Source organism: Panicum hallii, chromosome 6 (assembly GCF_002211085.1).
Source record: "Panicum hallii strain FIL2 chromosome 6, PHallii_v3.1, whole genome shotgun sequence".
Classification (NCBI taxonomy): Eukaryota; Viridiplantae; Streptophyta; class Magnoliopsida; order Poales; family Poaceae; genus Panicum; species Panicum hallii.
In genome coordinates this window covers 21,339,093-21,357,015 of record NC_038047.1, presented here as the reverse complement: position 1 = coordinate 21,357,015, position 17,923 = coordinate 21,339,093, and positions in this window count along the sequence as shown.

The window sequence follows — 17,923 nt, the reverse complement described above, 5'->3', positions numbered from 1 at the left end:
ACCTGAATTACACCGGCTCAAGTACGCGAGTCCTCTCGTGAGAGCTACCTCGTGCTTTCAAACGGTATAATCCCTTGGCCTGTCGGGTAACGTCCCGATAAACCACCGAAAGCAGGATCCAACAAGGTACCTCGCACGAAGGCAAGTCCAGAGATATAAAAGCCATTACACTTTACATCACAGGCAGGTATATTACATAAGGATATAAAAGTGACATTAGTTTCCAACGAGGGACCTTATTACAAAATGGTTTAAGTTTTATGTCACAGCAACGGAGTTTGAAAACACGGATACTGTACACGTCGTTATTATGGATATCATGCTAGCCCAGGCATGATATCATTCGGTGGAATCTGTGTTGGCCGGGGACGGATCCCACTCCACAGACCAACCATCAGGCAGGGGATATGGCCACGGTGTAATGAAAGCTAGCTCATCAGGGGATTCACCTGAAGTAGATAGTTACAAAGCAAGATTGAGTATGCTAATACTCAGCAAAACTTACCCGCTCATGGTATACTTAGCCATGTACCTAGACTTATGCAGGCTTTTCAGGTTTTGGGTAGAGTTTTCAGCTGAAAAGCAACAAAGAGTAGGTCCTTAATTGCAATTTTTAGCTTTCAGGTTCTAGTTGATTATTCATTCCAGGTAAGCACCTATAACTACTCAAGCATGGTAAAATCTTTAACCAAACATCACCTTTGATAATCATGACATTTCTCTTGTTACTCTATGTGGCAAAGGGATTAAGCAGTCTCAATCATCGTGAGAAACGGACGATTCTGAATCGAATTCAACCTTGCAAGAGTAAACCTAACACACATGCTTGAAACACCAAAGGGTCGTTCCGAAGCAACCGTTTGCCTTTCATTTCGACTCGTGGATCAGATCCACCACAAGCGACTGCAGGACCATACGTACTTCCAAAGTGCAGGACGTACGTTTGTAGCGCGACTACAAAACCCGTACTCCTGGTTGCCCAGCAACACGTATTCCTACACGTCGAACCAAGTAACCAAAAGAACCAAATACATGTGGTGGGGGGTATGTCCACTCCTCGGGCCGATTGGTTACTAGGCTTACCGCTTACCATAATTCGCGGCATGTGGCTAGTACTTTCAAACGTTTAACCACCGCTACCACACCCTGCGACCTTATCAGTTTTTAACAACACAGACGGGGTATCATCTCAACCATGATACCTTACAAAACTCCCGTCCGTCATCCTTATAGTGATAACAGGAATGTAAACATTACAACTCCTATATCGCGCGAGTGACAGGAAATCACTCGACTTCTACCGGTCCTATTAGCACAGCAGCTAGTCGGACTCAAGTCCTAGTATTCAGTACATTGGTTCCTGGAATTATGCAACTAAGGTTCCAAACAATTCCTAAGAACTTAATGCATAAAATATATAAATAGATATAAATTACAGTGTAAATAAAATAGTGGGTTATGTCCGGGGCTTGCCTTCTTGTGTATTGTCGGGGGCAGTAGGGTCAAAGTTTTCCGAAGTTTGATTCGGAACTTCAGTTAAACCTTCAACAGCGTTCCCGGGGTCTTCAGTTGGTTCTATTCCTTGTTCCAGAACCACTTCATAATCACCGTCGGCGAGAGTAGTCGTGTCTACATGATATGCAAAACTATAAGTTGAAGAATGCGTATTCTTTCATGTTATTTCACAATAAAGTTGCAATCCAAAGGAGATAGAATTTATTTATTATCTATGTAATCCATTCCTGCACTGGGCAGTCATTTATTGAGTATTAACAATTTTACTTAGATACAATAAACAGCAGGATTAACTACACTAAGCATCTAACTAGTGGCGTAAGGTAACAGGTTGGGGTGGGTTTCCAATAACTATATTAAAAAAGCTTTATTCATTTGTTATACCAAGTTGTTATATAAACCCTATGTCAATATTAAATTATGGACCTATTATACTATGTCTAAGCTTATTTTTGTTGTTTGACACCTAAGCCTAGGTTGAGAATTTAATGACAGGTTATATTACTTAAGAACAGAACCCAAGAATATTTTCATCATTTTTGAGCATTTAAAACCATAGATATTGATTCATTAAGGTTAATTATGCCTTATGCATAAATAACCTTGTATATTAAGCAAATGCTACTTAATCAATATAATAAATATTTTACTTAAATTATACATGTCAAAAGAAAACTAACACAACTGGTTTCACATTTTTATCATTTTTCTTTTAATTACTATGTGTTTTCTAAACCTATAACGAATTACACTTAACATTTAAATTAAAGCACCAAACATTCAGAAACTGAAGTTCATTCTTTAAGTAAAGTTGCAGATCTTAAAGAGTGGATTCTAACAAATTTTAACTTGTATTTTTATGATTTTTTCTTGAATTGATACAGAATTTCAAAGTTTGCATCAAAATAACACAAAGGGGTCCTTTCAGCACTATTTATCTGAGTCTAGGGTTTTGCAGATAACCCCCTGGGTTTCTCTTTCTTTTAACCCAAGATCCCTGGGCCAGAGACAGAAGGTGAACGGGAAGGGGGCGGCCATGTTCCGGCGAGGGGGATCACCGGCTGCAAGGTCCGAGGGCAGGAGAGGACGCAGGAGCTCACGACGGTTCTGTTGCACCCCGTGTCGAGGGCTGTGATGGTCGGAAGGGTGGATCTTGATGAGAACCTGAGGTGACGGCGGAGAGGTCACCGTCGACGGCAGTGCTCCAGCGGTCAACGTCGGCAGGGAACCTGCGCACGAGCTTCAGTAAGTCATGGGGAAGGTGTAGGTGCAACCAATTGGGAGTATACGCGTTGGAGGAGGGGTAATCGACGAGGACAGTGGCGGCGGCGGCGAGGATGAATACCGGCGATCGTCGGGAGGAAGATGTAGGGCACTAGAGACTTCACGAAGTGGTCATAGAGCTCTGAGGTGATGATGTGGTGCTGGCTAGGGAGTTGTGGTGGCGCGGGAAGGCTCGGAGTGAGCTGTCCACGAGGAGCAGGAGGCGGCGGCAGACGGTGGCCGTTGGGGAGGATGCCTTGGTGGAAATTGGGAAATGGCTGGGGCTAGGGAGCATGAGTGGAGGTTGGGAAAGCCTACGGAGAAGCTAGCGGGGGCAATGGATGGCCTGTGACCGCTGCCCACGGTGGCCCGTGGTCACCGGAGTGGAGGAAGAAAGGGCGGCAGTGGAATTCGGGTCGGGAGCTCGAGAATTGGCAATGGGACTGAAGGAATGGAGTGTAGGGGTTAAGGTCATGCAGTTGCGCATGAGAGATAGGGAGTTAAGGCTCTTCGGTGAGCTCTCCACGGCGACGAGGAGGTGGCGGCCGGCGGATGCTCGGTGAAGTCGTGGCGCGCGCGCGGAAGGTCAACAGGGGAGAGGAAAGAGGTCAGGGCAGGGAGGGGACGACGCGTGGGAGTGGATCCAACAGGAGGTGGTGCGACGACGGCGGTAGAGCGGCGGCCAGAAGCGCAGCACTGCCGGCGGCAGGCGAGCAGAGCAGGGGCCCACGTGCGCGAGGAAAAAGAAGAGAGGGGAGGGGTCCGGGGGACTTATTTGAGATTTTCAAAAAGTTCATGGATCTCTCGGTAAACTAAGATTTCTCACTGCTACAAAGGTCAAATGGGATAATGCTCAAAATGAAAGTTGTAGAGTATTTCAAACTCTACAACATTGCTTTAGGGCTCAAGTTCAGAAATTCAAAGTTTACAACTTTTTAGGTGAAGTTTTTGAATTAAGGTAAAATTTGAATTACCTTTGTATTTATCCAAATAAATTCGATCAAACTTTAGGTATGTTTACAAATTTTCCTGGATTGTCATGATTACTTGTATTTTTACATATTAGTCCTTAAATAAACCTGAATTATACTATTACACTTCAACTATTTTGCATATGGCCTTTCGATTTTTATCTTAATCACACATAGGTCCCTAGTTTCATACAGAGGCCTATTGCTCTTAGTTTTAACTTGCCTTTTGTACTTTTCTTCTCTATGGTCATTTAGATTTGACACTTAGTATTATATTTACCAAATTACACTCAAGGACTTATATAATTCATAATTTACAATTATACCCCTAGTTCTTTGTACAACTCGCATACACCATAACAAGCATGCCTATATTACGTTAAAACTTAGTGTCTATATTTCTAATTACCTGAATGTTACAATAGGTTAGATCAAGTTCGATTTCGATGGTTTGGGAATCGATGACCTCAGTAGGAACTTTGACGCACTTCCTAAGTTGAGATACATGGAAGATATCATGGATGGCTGCTAACTGAGGAGGAAGTTGAAGACGGTAAGCTACGGGTCCACAGATTTCAAGGATTTCAAAGGGTCCGATGTAACGAGGAGCAAGTTTTCCTTTCACACCGAACCTTTGAATGCTTTGAGTAGGAGATACTCGAAGATATACGAAGTCTCCGACTTGAAACTGTAATGGTCTTCTTCGTATGTCAGCGTAGCTTTTCTATCGAGATTGGGCTGCCTTTAAATTGTTCTGAATAATCTTCACTTTTTCCTCTACTTCAGTGACAAGGTCCGGTCCAAAGATTTTACGTTCGCCGGTTTTTGACCAACTCAAAGGAGTTCGGCATCGGCGACCGTACAATGCTTCGAACGGGGCCATTTTGAGACTAGTTTGATAGCTGTTGTTGTAAGAAAATTCTGCCAGTGACAAACATTTATCCCAGTTCTTGTCATACTGAAGTACACAGGCTCTAAGCATATCTTCCAGAATCTGATTTACCCTTTCGGTCTGTCCGTCTGTCTGAGGATGATACTTCGGATTAACTTAGTTCCAAGAGCATATTAAAGTTGTTCCCAGAACCGAGCGATAAATTATGCTCCACGATCAGAGATTATTGTCTTCGGTACTCCATGAAGATGAACAATTTGATCTAAATAGATTTCGGCATACTTTTTGCCATTATATGTAGTATGCACGGGAAGAAAATATACAGTCTTGGTCAATCAATCAACGATTACCCAAATAGAGTCGTGCCTTAGAGAAGTGTTGGGTAAGCCAACAATAAAGTCCATATTGATATCCTCCCACTTCCAAGAGGGAATAGATAGAAGTTGAAGAATACCAGCAGTTTTCAAATGACTGGCTTTGATTCTTTGGCAGATATCACATTCTGAAACATACTTGTCAATTTCTCACTTCATACGAGTCCACCTAAAGTTCTATTTTAGATCCTGGTACATCTTGGTACTGCCAGGGTGCATAGAGAACTTGGACAAATGAGCTTCGTCCAAGATGTGCTTACGAAGCTCATGTTCCTTAGGCACAACGACACGTTCGTTGAACCATATAATCCCTTTGGAATCTACTCAGAAGCATTTATATTTTCCTTCTTCTTGTGCTAACTTTTGTTTAATGATTCTAACCCTTTTATTGCGCTGTTGTGCCGTAACAATGTTATCCCAAAGGATAGCTTCAATTGAGAGATGATTCAGGCCGCCTTGAGGAATAATCTCAAGATTGAGTTTCCTCATCTCCCAACAAAGCGTCTCATTAAAAGCTTCTACGGACAAGCAAGAGCAATGCGCATTGCGACTAAGTGCATCCGCAACAACATTGGCCTTGCCTGGATGGTAGTGTACTTCCAGATCATAGTCTTTGATGAGTTCTAGCCAGCGTCTTTGCCTCATGTTTAGATCTGCTTGTGTAAAGATGTACTTGAAGCTTTTGTGGTCAGTATAGATATGGCATTTTCCACCCATCAGATGATGTCTTCAGATCTTAAGTGCATGGATGACAGCTGCAAGTTCCAGATCATGGGTGGGATAGTTCTGCTCATGAGTTCGGAGTGCTCGCGATGCTTAAACAATCACTCGGTTGTCCTGCATCAGCACACAACCGAGTCCGATTCCTGAAGCATCACAATAGATGTTGAAAGGTTTGGATACATCTGGTTGAGCTAGAACTGGGGCAGTGGTAAGATGTGCTCTAAGAGTGTGGAACGCATCTTTGCATTTTTGATCCCAGGAGAATTTAATGCCTTTCTTTAATAGTTCAGTCATAGGCATTTTTGAGAAATCAGGAATGAAGCGACGATAATAGCCAGCGAGACCAAGAAAACTACGGATTTGATGGACTGATGTTGGAGGTTTCCAATCCATCACTTCTTGAACTTTACTGGGATCAACGGATATACCATCACTGGAGATGGTATGCCCTAGAAATTTAATAGTGTCCAGTCAAAATTCGCACTTGGAGAATTTGGCGTACAAGTGGTGGTCTCTTAACCTTTGAAGAACCATATGAAGATGTATTGCATGATCTTCCGGATTCTTGGAATAGATTAGAATGTCATCAATGTAGACCACAACAAATTTGTCGAGTTCTTGCATGAAGACAGAGTTCATGAGATACATGAAATAGGCTGGGGCATTGGTAAGACCAAACGACATGACCAGATATTCGTATAGCCCATATCTAGTAGAAAAGGCTGTTTTTGGAATGTCACTTGGCCTGATCTTGATTTGATGATAGCCGGAATGAAGATCAATTTTGGAGAATACTTTGGCTCTGGCTAACTGATCGAAGAGAATGTCAATGCAGGGCAGAGGGTATTTATTTTTGATGGTTACCGCATTGAGGGGACGATAGTCTACACATAATCTTAGGCTATTGTCTTTCTTTTTCACGAATAGGGCTGGACAACCCCATAGTGAAGCACTTGGACGAATGTAACCCTTATCAAGGAGGTCTTGGAGTTGGATTTTTATCTCGGCCAGCTCATTGGGTGGCATACGATAGGGCCTCTTGGATATGGGGGTTGTGCCGGTTGAAGTTCTATGATAAATTCTATATCCTGGTCCGGGGGCATTCCAGGCAAATCGTCTGGAAAGATGTCTGGGTATTCACAAACGATAGGGATGTGGCAGAACCAACCTGAATTATACCGGCTTAAGTACGCGAGTCCACTCCAGAGGGCTCCAACATACTTCAAACAGTATAATCCCTTGGCCTGTCAGGTAGCGTCCCGATAAACCACCGTTACAGGATCAAATAAGGTTACCTCACACGAAGGTGAGTCCAGAGATACAGTCACCATCATATTTTACATCACAGAGAATTACATTACAAGAGTTTCTAAAAGTAGTACGAAGTTTCAAATCTAGAGAAAAAAATATTACCAACTGTTAAAGTTATGGTTTTTGGCAGCGGAAAACATACGCGATGATTTACAGCACGTCGTCAAGACAGATGTCATACTAAGCTCGGGCACGACATCAGTCGGTATCACCAATGTTGGCCGGGGATGGATCCTATTCCACGGACCAACCATCTGGAAGAGCACAGGGCCATGACAGGGAAAGAGAAGGGTCTTCAAAGACTTTACCTGAAAACATGTAACTAGCAAGACTGACTATACTAATACTCAGCAAGACTTACCCGGGATTGGGTATACTTTAGCCCGTAACTAGACTCATGAAGCATTGTAAAGGCTCTGGATTTATTTTCAGCTGAAAAGCAACAAAGAGTATAATCTACTTTTAAATTTTAGCTTCCAGATTCTAGCTTGAATAGCCATTCTAGGTAAGCACCTATACTAAACAAACAAGATAGAGATTATCATCCATCATGATTATTCCATCAACAATTACACTTTTTACTCGATGTGGCAAAAGGGATAAGCAGTCTCAATCCTCGTGAGAGGCGGACGATTCTGAATCGAATTTAAACCTTGCAAGGTAAACCTAACACACACGCTTGGAACATCCAAAGATCGTTCCGAAGCAACCATTTCCCTCATATTCCGGGTTATGGATCAGGGCCACCACAAGCGACTGTAGGACCGTACGCACACCAATTGTGCAGGACATACGTCTGTAGCGCGACTACAAAACCCGTATTCCTGTCTGCCATGCAGAACGTACTCCCACACGTCGGTGCATGTAAACATAAAATAAAGTCGAGTGGTGGAGACGTGTTCCATTTGTCGGGCCATTCGGGTACTAGGCTTACCGCTTACCATATTTCGCAATATGTGGCTAGTACTTTCAAACACTTAGCCACCACTACCACATGGTTCGGCCTTAACCACTTTTAACAAAATAGACAGGGTAAACCTTCAGGTTATGATACAACACATGACCCTGTCCATCATCCTTATAGTGATTGCAGAATTGTAAACATGCAACTCCTATATCGCGCGAGTGATAGGAAATCACCCGACTTTTACCGGTCCTATTTAGCAGAGCATTTAAACGATAAGGACTCGGGTGCAATACATTGGTTTCCTAAGATATCATGCAACTAGAGTTTCATTTCAACTCCTAGACCTAATGCAAGATATATATAATATAATAATGAAATTGTAATAAAATAAAATATTGGGATATGCATCGGGGCTTGCCTTTACTGGTGGGACTAGAGTCAGAGATGTTAGTATTACTAGCTTTCAAACTTTGGTTCGGGGCTTCAGATAATCCTTTGGTGATGTTCACTTGGTCTTCAGAAACATCCTCTGCAGACTCCTGGGAGATCTTGTAGGTACCGTTTGTGGAAGTAGTCATATCTACATGCAATGCAACATTACATTCAAAGTGTGCACATAAAACTATCTTAATTCACAATAAAGTTGCATTCTAGGGTTATGTACTTTGGCTTGTGTAGCCGATTGGAGTGTGGTTGGGAGTATGTGACCGATAGGTATATAGCCGATTTCCTAGCTGATAAATCGGCTGATAGAAGGGTGTGGATAAGGATGGGAAAACTAAGAATTGATCGACCACATTTGATCGATATGGAAAAACAACTAGATTCGGCTTGGATCAGCCGATAACAAGAACCCTAAGATCATGTGTGCATCTCCGATACATCGTCTATGTGCAGCCGATGTAGGACATAACAAAAGAATTGTATCGGCAGTAGCCGACATTAGAAAGATAACAACCGTATCAGCTAACCAGCCGATGGTAGAAGCATATCAAAAGAAATGCATCGGCTGACAGCTGTTACACAGAAACATCACGGACTCAAAGGAGACGGATGCTTAGCGGCTGAGCTGATAGCCGACGCTGAAGCATAGCTGCAAAGATGTCTTAGCTAAGAAGCACAAGCACATGAACTAACAAGGATTCTTATATGAAAAGGACCTTAAAAAGATTGCAATCAAGACAAGGACAAAGTCTTGATGGTAGGGATATGAGCACTCAGGTGATAGGATTAACTAACTGTCACACATCTCTACTAAAGGCATACATCCTATGATTACTCTTCAGCTATAACACATGCATATAACACAAGGTACAAATAAAGCATTCATTCCCTAATATTTAACCTAGACCACAAATCAACGACTTTCAACTCAAGATCACAACATAAAACTTGTAGATTTTGACCTAAGGATTCAAACAAAACTGATTTTGTATTTTTATGAACTTCTTACGAAAATCTATGAAATGTAGAAGTTCACTGAGTTGAAATAAAGAAGACTTTGGAAATTTTACAAAGAACACCCTAGAACTTTCTAAATTAAAGCAATTAAGTCCCTGGTCGGGGAAAACAGAGAACAGGAAGATAACGACGATGTTCCGGCAAAAGGGGTCGCCGGCATTGGAAGATTCAGTGGATCAGGGCAAACCTTGGGGTAGCCTTGGTTGTGGAGAAGAATGAGTGGAAAGTGAATTCCCGTGGTGAATAGGATTGATGGTGAGAAGTGCTCAACGGTGACGAGGTTCCGTGGGTGACGTAGAAGCTTGCCAGGGGATTGTAGTGGGTGGAGAATAGCCGGAGGGATATTCCTCACGGTAACTTGTGGTGGCGGTAGTCGACTTTGCCATGGCGATGATGTTCCGGCATCCAGGGATCGAAGAGGCTCGATGAGGGTTCAGGAGTTTCTTCGAGGTGTTGTGACCTTGCTCGGACGATCGGCGAGGAATAGGAGTTGCTGGATGTCGTAGACTCACGGAAGAAGCCGATAGGGCCGGATTGGTTCGCTATGCTGACTCCTTCGCGAACCTCAGGGTTTTCCTGCTCACGGCTAAGCTTCCACTGCTCACGTGCGTGTGCTGCAGAAACATGGTCGGCACACCCGCGTAGCATTCTTGTAGGACCGCCGTGCCTGGTCGCATCTCCTGTGCGCCACTCCTGTTCGCACAGGATGTAGCTCTGCTGCCCTTTCCGTCTGCTGCGGCACCATCCGGGTCGACCTACCACCACCGCCGGCAGAACGTTCCCGCTCCTCTGGCCCCTAGCCTGCTCGCGCGTGGCCTGTTGCCTCTCGCGTGCACGCGCTTGCAGAAACGAGCTGAGCCGGTTGTCGGTCCTGTACCATGTCGCACTCACCCCCTCTGCCTCCGCGAAAACCGAAGCCTGCTCGCACCGGGGCCATCTCCATATCCTCCACAAGCAGCTCGCGGTGCCGCCTGACTTCGTCCGCTGCCTTCTCCTCACCGGCCTCCGACGTTCTCCACGCGCGGCCCTGCTGCTCCCGTGCAAATCCGTTCGCAGCCGCCGCACTGCTGCTCCTCCCGCACCGCGCGTGACTTCCCCGCACACCGACCCGGTCGCGGCCTGAGTGCGTCCAGCGGAGACACCGCTATGCGCTGCACGCCGTCGTCTTGCACGCCGTTGCCCTGCACAACTACTCCTCCTTCTCCTGTTGCCGGACCCGCACTCGTCCCGGCCTTGCCGCGTCGCAGGTCCCTCTGCGGCCGCCCACGCCAAGCTGCCCTCTGTGCGGGTCAGGCCCGAGCCGCCACGCCTCAGCTCCATCCGCGCACGCCTGAACCGCGCGTTCCTCGGCCCGCATCGCGCTACTGCTCCACCCGCGCACTCCAGCACTGCGCCGCATCCACGTGCCACAGCCGCCCACGCGCCCCGCTGCCTGCATCGCCTGCGCGCCCGTGCTCTGCTCCTGCACCGCCCGCGAGCCGCTCCTGCGCCGCCTGAATCGCGCCGCTCCAGTGCCCGCTCTTGCGCTGTGCTTACTCCAACGCCTGTTCCTGCGCTGCGCCTGCTCTGGCCCGCGCCAGCACCTGCATAGCCCGCCGCCGGAGCTCCGTCCCTGGGCCCGCCCGCGCCATGCACGCTCACGCGCGTGCCTGCTCCAGCAGCGCCACCGGCTCGGCGCCCACCACGCCGCTCGCTCAGGCTGCCTGCGTCGCACCTGCGCCAGCCGCCAGCCACCGCTCGTTTGCGCCAGCTCGCCCGGGGCCGCCCAGCGCCTGCCTCCACGTCCGCTCGCCGCTAGCCGAGCCGCTTCCACGCCTGCCGCTCGCGCCCGCTCCTCCCGCAGCCGGCCGCCCGAGCCGCGCGCGCTCGCGCGCGTGCCTGCGCCGAGCCGCGCCGCCGCCCGTGCAGCGCCCCACGTCGCCTGAGCCGAGTCGTCGCCTGGGGCCGCTCGCCCACACGCTGCCTGCACACCACCCTGCGCGCGCACCAGCCCCGAGCCGCGCCTGGAGCTGTGCCGCCGCGTGGAGAGAAAGAGAGAGAGAGAGAGAGAGAGAGAGAGAGAGAGAGAGAGAGAGGGAGGGAGGGAGGGGGGTGGATAAGGATTGGGGCTATGCTGCCGGTGGAAGAAGCAAAGAAAGAAACACCAGGGAAAGAGAGAGCGGAAGAACAGAGGAGAAAGGGAAAAAGAACTTCCCAAGGACTTATGCGTCAAATTAGAAAATTGCAGGGACCTTTCTGTAAAGCATAGTTTACTCATTAATTTAAAACCCTAATGAAGAAATGCCCAAAACGAAAGTTGGAGAGTTTTTTAAACTCTACAACATTGCTTTAGGGCTCAAGTTCAAAATCTCAAAACTTATATCTTTACACGTGAAATTTTGAACAAAAGTTGGATTTGAATTACTTTTGTCCTAAGGAGTGTAACTTTATAATATTTAGGACCTAAATGCAAGAATTTATGACACGTCATGATGATGGGATAGACACGTCATAATGACTTGCACCTTTTACACTTTAGTCCTAAGTAACTTGGAAAATTACTTTTGTAAATCAAATACTTGCATAAAAGGACTTGTACTTTTATAAAATTACATGAATACCCTTATTTTCACAACTTTACCCAAAATTTTTACGCATTTCAACACACACATTTCAAATAAAACTTTTGGACAAATATGTAATTTTTACAGGGGATAAAGTAAGAGAAAGCATGTTTGCAAAACCACCCTTCACTTATTTTGAAATTACCCCTTATCCAAATACATTTTGCAAAAACAACCCTAGGTTTTTCTATAATTACAAAAATACCCTTTTTACTTGCACTATAAATTTTCAAAAGCTTCACATAAGCATACACAAGCTCTACCCTAACAAGCACATATTTCACACTGATAAAATATATGCCTAGCATTCAAGTACATGAACTGTCACAAGGGATATCTTTTAATTGGATCCCTGCTGCAGCATAGGTACAAGAATTGATGCATTCCCGTTGTGGAAGATAAAGAATTGTAAGTTCATGCTCGGGTGAATTTATCTCCACGGTTTGGGAAGAGATATCTAATGACACTTGGTGCTAGGTCATCCAATTCATGCCTAAAAGAACATCCATTCCTTCTAGGTCTAGTACTAGTAAATCTGTTTTTATCAAATAGCTACCCAATTGAATCGGTACCTTTCTACAGATTTGATCGGATGAAATTTTACCGCCAGGAGTTAGTATCCTATAGGCTCCATTAACCGGACAGATATCCAAGCCTATTTTAGTTCCACATTTCGAGCTGATAAAGCTATGGGTGGCACCAGAATCAAAAAGAATAATCACGGGTTGATGGTTGATAGAAAAAGTACCCGTCATTATTGGTATCCCCTCGGGGAGTTCGGAGAGAGTGGTGAGGTTCACCCTTCGCTGGCGGACTTGGACCACTTGCTTCTTGCCCTTGCCCTTGCTGTTTGGGTTGGAAGTTTTGCCTTGGAAAGATCTTCTAGGTTGAGGGCAATCCTTGATGAAGTCGGATGGGCTGCCGCAGTTGAAACAACGATAATTGTTGTTTCCTTGGTTGGCGGGCGGAAAGCTCGGCCGCAGGCCTTGCTACTGTTGCTGCTGAGGTTGGGGTGTCGGTGGTTGATTAAATCGAGCCTGTTGGGGTGGTCTGGCTACCCATCTACCTGGCAGATTGTTACGGGGTGGTGCTCGGATAGCAGTGTTCTGGACCAAGCGATACCTTGACGATTGCGCCGTTGAGGGTCCAGTGGGTGTTTTCCGCTTCTTTTCGGCCCGGTGGGTTGAGATGCAGTCCTCTTGGGTGATGGCCATATTGACCAGTTCATTGAAATTGTTGGCCTTTACCAAATTCAATCGTTCCTTAAGTTTAGTGTTCAGGCCTCGACGGAAGCGATCTCGTTTGCGAGCGTCTGTGTCCGCATGATAACCCGCATACTGGCACAAGTGGTTGAAGACCTGTGCATATTGCATGACGGTACGGGTTCCCTGGGTCAGATTTAAAAATTCATTGAGCTTTCGCTCAATAAGTCCTTCAGGAATGTGATGCGCTCGAAAGGCGGTCCGGAATTCATCCCATGTGATGACATGACCTGCCGACTGCATAGCATGGTAGTGGTCCCACCATATGCGGACAGTGCCGCGAAGTTGTTGAGCTGCAAAGAGCGCCTTGTTCTCATCTGAACATGGGGCAGACAATAGTGCAAACTTGGACTCGATGGTGTGGAGCCAAGCGTCAGCGGCGAGAGGTTCGTCTGCCTTATGGAATAATGGAGGCTGGGTGCTAAGAAAGTCTTGATAATTAGCCGATTGATGTTCATCACGACCCCGAGTCTGGTGATGAAACTGGTCCATCTGAGCCTGCACTAACTGGTTGAGGAGTTCTGTTTGTCGGGCCATGACCTCGGCTAGATTTGGCAGTGCTGGTGGTGGTTGCTGGGAACCTCTGGCTTGATCGGGCCGGAAACCTTCCGGGGTTCCGCGAGTAGCTCCAACCATCTGAAACAAAGGAGATATCTATTATAAACCATATTCTTACTCCTAATTTCAGATGATATACAATTGTTAAACAGATATGTAATCCACATGCTCCGTTCAAGCAGCTCATTTCAGATACGAAAATATTATAGAAGATGGCAGAACACAACACTTAAATTATTACGCAGATGCTAGTGGTCGTTACATCTTACATCAAAGTGGTTTAACTGCTATAGGTCGATTTATAAGTACACATGCCACATATATTACAACAAGTGGCTCTAAGTCTAGGTAAACTACTCACTACCTATGTTACATCTCTTTTTTTTTTTACACTAATTACATCTAAACTATCGACGATTTAGATGAACTACAAATCGTCGAGATTGCCCACGGAGGACTGACTGTCAAACGAGGAGTGATTTGGTTGAGGCTGAGGCTCCGGATCTCCATGCTCGGAATCGAGGTTGGAAACTCCCTCGATTTCTTCTGGATCTTCTTCTTCGTCTTCGGGTGCTACAGGTACCGCAGGAGGTACTAGCTGCTCCTGGAGTTCATCGATGTGAGCATGGGCATCATCGACCTCAAGAATAAGGTTGTGGATCTGCTCTTGGAGGAATTCAATGATCGTGTTGCATTGAGTGATGATGACATCACTCTCATTGATTTGATCCTCCCGGTGAAGAATAGTCTCATCCCGGGCTGCGATAATCTCCTCCTTCTCTGTGACCAAAGCTTGAAGCTCCACTATCTGGGTGACCTGTCGATCAGCATTCCGGTAATGACTTTGAGTGGTACCGGTCAACTGACCCATTCCACAGCGTAGCAGAATTTGATAGTGATGTTGGACATTCATGAATCTAATGATGCCACGGATCATTTCTTCAGCTGAGTCTCCCAACAAGTGACCATAATGAGCTATCCGGAAGTTCCATTCGGGATCACTGGAGTCTATGGCCGGAAACAAGCCAATAGAATGCCCTGCAACCTCCATTGGATGCTGGTTGCAGAAGAGATGGATGGATTCTAGAGCTGCAGTCTCGATAGTGTCAACTAGACGGTAGCCCACCACATCAACCTCGATGGGCTGCCACTGGGAGCGGAAAGGATGTTGAGGAATTGTCATTTTAACTCGGCATCGAGGAACACCCTCTTCCCGATACTCCACTCTGTCGTATTGTGGAGGCTCGGTATAGAAAAACAAACTGAGTAATTCCCATAGAAGACGAGGAAAACCCTCCCAATGCAAGGTATTAGTGTGGAGATGCCCTGTGTGATCCCAGAAGATGTTTGAAGGGGCTGCCATCTGCAACAAGAATGCAAATGGTGAGATATATTTATCTTATTGAGAACTCACAAGGTAAATGGAACGAGATAATCGATTCTGATAACAGCAGAGACTGAAAATCAGATGGAGGTTTAATATACTCAACTAAAGCTACCACAAAAATCCTATTGACCCATTCTAGAGATAAGCAACACACTATACGTCCTTAAAAGATCAAAACATACATTGCATTCGTGTATTTGGTGATGGATCATGCATGCACGTACTATTCGACCTCGCAACCAAAACAACTGCCGAGTATCTTCGGACTTACGCAGTTAATTTCGGTGGCATAACACATACGTTTCTCCCTAATAACTAGTCGATAAGTCCTATTCGTCCTAACTTCTTAATCGTGGTTAGTGTACCTGTAGAAGATCACATATATATAACATGAACCTTTCATGGCAGCACGATATGAAAGCGTCCCCAAACAATACTGTTTACTATAGAAACAGCATCCGTACCATTACCGCTGTACGAACAACGTTAATATATGTCGTTAAAACAACGTATTCACGGGGGTACCGCAAAAATGCGGGGGTATGAACAGCGATCGCCATACCCTACGCCGAACCATATACTCCCAATATAACCAACCTAAGTTGATGTATTGGCAGCATCTCAAGTAGGCCACTGCTTGAGAAACAGCGTTCGGTTCGCATCACCGACGGGAAGGCTAACTCCCCAGTTAGCTGAGGATCCTTACCTTCTTACCTTACCATCGATGGTGTCGTTACAGGTAGTAAGGTTGAGTTATGCATGAATTTAAGTTTTGACAGAAAGTAGTGCTGCAAGTTAGAACTATCTATACATATATACATTAATAGCCACCTGATTACTACCTTATAAATCCCTAGGGCTTTGCGTTCTAAGCACCATCCTTAACGACTCCAACGTATGTTGCAAATTCGTTTGTTAAATAATTTTTATCCTGAAAACATTTTTAAAAGCTGCTGCAGTTGTAAAAATAAACATACAGCTCTGATACCAGCTGTGGCACAACCCCTTGAATTATTCCGGCTCAAGTGCGCTAGTCATCGCTATACATCCGATATTGACTCCACGCATTTCAAACGGAACAACTCATTGGTCTGTCGGGTCTCCACCCGATACAACCACGGTTCATCAGGATCGAAGCAGGTTTATCTCGCGCGAAGGCGAGTTCACAACCACACAATAGCTCACCAACTTTTAATCATAGAATATTAAATATTATTACAAACTGTTTCAAAGTTAAAGTAACTTATACAAACATTGTTTAAAACGACAAGCTACACATGCTTGTCCCGGTTCACAGGGGAAGTAAAATTAACACGCGACTACACTCGTCGCGGAGGTGAACACCACACTCAACCTGAAGTATGGAGTCATTCAGGAGGGTCACTGCCAGCCGGGGACGGATCACACTCCACGACATGCCTAGCATTCACTCATCTTCAAATGAAACTCCACTTGATATAGCTGGTCCAATTACAAGGAGTAGAGCTAAACAATTGCAGAAGGAAATTCATTCTCAGGTGAACGCTAACCTTATGTTTAATAATCAGTCTATGTTGAATGAGCCTATACTTTTGAGTTCTTGTTTCAATGTCCTTAGGAATGATGGAGTGTATGAACCAGCATGGGATCAAGATGGATTCAAGCCTCTGGACATCTGAACCAAGAAGCCTATGGTGTGCATGAATAAAATGGAGGTTCATCACCTTAGCATGGGAATGCAACCAGAAGCTAGATGACTGACATATGGTATGAATTCCAAGCATCACTGCGGACAGAATACAAGGAGTTAGACGGTGTTCAATAAGTGGATGGAAGCGTCTTCAAGTCTACTTTCCAGTTCATCAAACGGTTCATTATTTGGATATCCTAATAAGGAGTTATGCTCATTTTAGTAACTGCTGCCAGAAGCTGAAAGGACGCGCGAACCAGCCACGAAATCCACTAGAGCATGCGCATGCAGCCATTTACTCAAAGCTGAACGCCCCTATCTCTATATATATCTTGTACTAGACAACGAAAAGTCAAATCTTATTTTATTGAATTCAGAATACACAAACTCGTGGAGTTTTGTTTATGCGTGAGTCTTGAGAGGCTTGCAACATTTGTTCTTTCGATTCCTGAGGGAGTTGTAGAACGCCGAACTGCGGTTCACCCAGTTCGTGCCTTCACGTCTATAGGGCGTGATTGCGTGGGCTGTTACGTTGTTACGTGGAAGGGTGATTGTCTCGGTAGTTCGTCGCGTGGACAGCCTCGCGGTGCGCTGCCTCTTCACCAGGTCACGCAGCGACAATTTATCAAGTTCACAGATCCTACGAGAAGATCGGGCCACAACAAATTGCTACACGTGCTGCCTAGACGTGAGCATATCAACGGACCAGCCAAACGGAACAGAAATTGGCCACGCAGGACTATCCATGGGGTTCTCAAAGGTCATACGTGAAAAATTCGCTAACAAGACTGAGTATGCTAATACTCAGTAAGGCTTACCCGGGATTAGGGTACACTTTGCCCATAACTAAACTCATGAAGACTTGAAATGGTTCTAGGTTTAATTTCAGCTGAAAAGCAACAAAGAATATGAACTAATTTTTCATATTTTAGCTGTCAGGTTCTAGTTTCATTAATTATTCTAGGTAAGCACCTATTCTAGGCAAGCAAGGTAGAGATTAACATTCATCCCAATTATTCCATGATGA